The sequence below is a fragment of the Numenius arquata genome, chromosome 12 (genome assembly GCF_964106895.1).
Source record: "Numenius arquata chromosome 12, bNumArq3.hap1.1, whole genome shotgun sequence".
NCBI lineage: Eukaryota > Metazoa > Chordata > Aves > Charadriiformes > Scolopacidae > Numenius > Numenius arquata.
In genome coordinates, this window is record NC_133587.1 from 40479706 (window position 1) to 40484051 (window position 4346).

Consider the following 4346-nt stretch of genomic DNA (forward strand, 5'->3'; position numbering starts at 1 on the left):
GCTCCTTTCCCCCTCCTTACAATCCTCCGCAGAGGATTTCTTCCTCCTTTCCCTCCCGTAAAAGAAACCCCCTGCAGCTGGAGCAGGGCTCTCCCCTCCTCTCCATCCCTTCCCGTCTCCTCCAGCCTCCCTCCTGACTCCCATTTTGCGGCCCTGCTGCCGGCCCCGATGGGGACCCAGAGCAGGGGGGGGACACAGCCACGCTTCTGTTCTCCCTTTGGTGACCCCATATCTCCTTAACAACCCCCCAGACTTTCCAGAGGATGCTGAAACCCCCGTGATTCTGCACCCAAAAGTTGGCGAGCTGGAAGGGGGGAGATGCCTGAACCCTCTCTTCATTTTTTCCTGCAAATCCCCTCATGCAATAAAACCCTCCTCCCCGTCGTGCTGGGGGCTTCACTGTGGCACGGAGGCGACGTCCCATTTTATCCCCACAGCGTAGCGTCAGGGAAGGAAATGGAGATGGCTTTTCAAAGGCCAGCCCAGAAAAGGATGGAGTAACGCGCTCCCTACAATCCATCCAGCCCCACAGGGTCCTTTTGGGGGGGCTGCAGAGCAGAGACCCAACATGGGCATCCTCAAACTGCCCCCGCAATGTTCTTATGGAATGCGAACAGCCACAGAGCTGGGAACAGGTTTAAAAGGTGGGAAAAAGCTGGGCTCTGGACAGCCATGAGATGTTCACCAGTGGTGATGGTGAGCCCAGGAGCGCCAGTGGTTCACTCACCCACGAGGGTGACAAAAACGAAGCCAGCGCTGCGTCCTCATAGCAAATCAGGCTGAGGCAGAGGGCTCTCGGCAGCATCAGATCAATGGAGATCCTCAGCGCTGGAGGGGGGCTGAGCAGTTTAGCAGCACCTCGGGCCTGAGGGAGATGGGGGATACGGTATGGGCACATATGGCAATGTTGCGCTCACAGCCCAGAAAGCCAACAGCATCCTGGGCTGCATCAAAAGCAGCGCGGCCAGCAGAGCGAGGGAGGGGATTCTGCCCCTCTGCTCCGCTCTGGTGAGATCCCACCTGGAGTACTGCATCCAGCTCTGGAGCCTCTGACATAAAGAAGGACACGGACCTGTTGGAGCGGGTCCAGAGGAGGCCACAAAGATGATCGGAGGGATGGAACACCTCTCCTATGAGGACAGGCTGAGAGAGTTGGGGTTGTTCAGCCTGGAGAAGAGAAGGCTCTGGGGAGCCCTTACAGCCCCTTCCAGTATCTAAAGGGTGCCTACAAGAAAACTGGAGAGGGACTTTTTACAAGGGCTTGTAGTCATAGGACAAGGGGTAATGGCTTCAAACTGGAAGAGGGGAGATTTAGATTAGACATTAGGAAGAAATTTTTCACTGACAGTGGTGAGAGGCTGGTCCAGATTGCCCAGAGAAGCTGTGGATGCGCCTTCCCTGGAGGTGTTCAAGGCCAGGCTGGATGGGGCTTTGAGCAAGTGGGAGGTGTCCCTGCCCAGGGCAGGGGGGATGGAACTTGATAATCTTTAAGGTCCCTTCCAACCCGAACCATCCTGTGATTCTATGATTCTTTACTGGGTCTGTGCCCTGGTCCACAGACCCTCTGTCAGCAGTGGATGCATGAAGCCCTTGCATGCAGCTCTGCACTGTCATAAAGCTTTATTTTTAGGTCCGATATTAACTTCTTGATAATTCCCAGAAATATGTAGCTCTTCCCACTGAAATTGACTTGGACCAGGGTCTAGCTGGCCCTGAGCGTGACCCATTTTTGGGGGTCTGGTTTGTTCATGGTCTCTCATTTGTAGCTATAGTCTGGTGCAAAACACTGCCTAATTTTGCTCCCTTCCTGCACAACGCAGCAGGAACCCAGCAGCGTCCCTTGGGTCCCAGGACTCTAAATCACGCTCTCAGTCTTCAGCAATACCGCTGCAAAAGGGACAGTCGGGGTTTCCTTGTGTGCTCCCTACCCACCCTCCTCTAACCTTGGTCCTCCTTTTTCTTCCCTTATTTCTTCTTTTATGCTTCGTTCCTTTATCTAAAAAACCAACATGACTAGAAGTTCAAGTTGACTGTACAATCCAATTCTTATGTGAGCCCAGAGCGTGGGCAATGAAATGTGACATGAAGCATTTAGTCACTAGGCCGGGTCCTACAGCTCGGTTTTGCTCCATAGGTGCTCCCCATCAGATGTTTTTTAAAGTTCTTTGGGGAAAGAGCTGCTCCCCAGCTGGATGGGAACTGACAAGGAGAAGGTCTTTTTCGCCCTTGTGTTGAGGTTGTCCCATACCAGCTGGCCATGACGCCGGAAACCAGTCCCAGGCTTGTTTCATCTGCAAGGAGAGACGTTGCTGGGCTCAGCAGCGTGTGCAAGAAAGGATTTTATCGAGGGAAAAAGGCTCCGGGCACCAGCCTGGCCCATCTCCATCCTTGGCTGCAGCTCCAAGGTGCTGCCCTGGGGACCAAGCCCACATTGCTGCGGAGAAAGGGAGGAAATCTTCGAGAAGGGTGAAAAAAAGGTATTTTGGTCCTCCAGGTTGAGCACAGGAGAACCAAGCTGCTCCTGGTCACAAGGTTTTCATGTTTCTCTGGATCCAGCCCACATTTCCTCCACGGTCTCAGCCAGTTTGCCCTCTCCCGATTCCTCCACACATGCCAGTTTCTTCTGGGACTGATTCCACTATCTTCACATCTTACATCACCGTGACAAGCTAAAAGGGGGCTGTGCGTCCTTCCGCTCTTATCTGCATTGGATTAATTAACAAAAATAATCAGGAATCAAGAGAAGCTCAGCATTAACCTCGCGCTAGAGCGGTTTCCAAGTAGGTACGCCAGCGAAATAAAAACAGCAATTTGCAGCTAAATAAAAATAACAATTAAGCATTTGAAATACAAATATACCATTCAGAACAAGCAGATAAATATTCAGATGCGTTCATTACGAGGTCGAAGCTGTCTCTCAAATGAACAGACAGGTACAAAATAGCAGCCTGAATACTCCAATTAAGCCAACATGGCATCAGCGCCGGTGCTCCCGGCCCCAAGAGGCAGGAGCGGGTGCAGAGGAGATGGGGAGGAGGATGGGGGCGAGGGGGAAAGCGTGTGTGGAAATCATGTTTGTTTTTTTCAATTGGTCTTAAATTTTGTTTTACGTAACCAGTGTTTGGATTCTCCTTAACGGAAGGATTTAATTCCCAGGGATGGGAAGTGCAGCCTGGAGAAGAGAAAGCTTTGGGGAGAACTTATTGCGGCCTTTCAGTACTTAAAGGGGGCTTGCAAGAAAGATGGGGACAGACTTTTTAGCAGGGCCTGTTGCAACAAGACAAGAGGTAATGGTATTAAACTGACACTCTGTCCAGAAAAGTTGTGGATGCCCCATCCCTGGAGGTGTTCAAGACCAGGCTGGATGGGGCTTTGAGCAACCCGGTCTCGTGGTTGTGTCCCTGGTCATGACAGGGGGGTTGGAACATGATGTATGAGGTGCCTTCCAACCCAAACCACTCTATCATTCTATGAAAGACGGGAGACTTAGACTAGATACAAGGAAGAAATTTTTTATGCTGAGGGTGGTGACACATGGGCCCAGGTTGCCCAGAGAGGTGGTAGATGCCCCATCCCTGGAAACATTCAAGGTCAGGTTGGATGGGGTTCTGAGCAACCTCATCTAGTTGAAGATGTCCCTGCTCATGGCAGCAGGGTTGGACAACATGACTTCAAGGGTCCCTTCCAACCCAACCCATTCCATGATTCTCCTGTGGCACCTGTGCTCCTCACGGCTCCTCATTCTGACATGGGATTGTCCTTCCTCCCAGGGCAGACCCACCACACGGGTGTCTGCAGGAGAAGGCAGGCCCTGGCCTCCCGCCCGCCGCCCTCAACCCTGCCCGAGGGGTCCGGCGGTGGAGGGACGACGGCAGCTCAACGGAAAACAAAACACCGCCGAGCCCAAAAGCTACAAAAGCTTTTGGCGCTCAAGTGCTGCGGCTGATTGAAAAAATAACACACACCCTCCCCTCAGCCCCCAAGCGCTGAGGGGGGGGTGAGGGTGGCTGAGGAACAAGGGGACACGGTGAGGTGGCCATGTCTCTGTGAGGCGGCCATCTCTCTGTCAGCCGGCCGTGTCTGTGTGAGGCGGCCACGTCTCTCCGTGTGAGCCGGCCACGTCTGTGTGAGGCAACCCACGCCTGGGTCAGGCCGCCATGTCTCTCCGTGTGAGGCGGCCGTCCCCGCGGCTCCCCCTACCGACCCGCCGCCGCCTCACCGTGCCGAATCTGCGGCGGGGCGGGCGGGAGCGGGCGGCCGCTGCCCGTGCGGAAAGTGCGGCGGCGGGGCGTCAGCCCGGCTTTACACCGGCCGGGATTTCATCATGCGGTGGGGAGGGCGGCGCG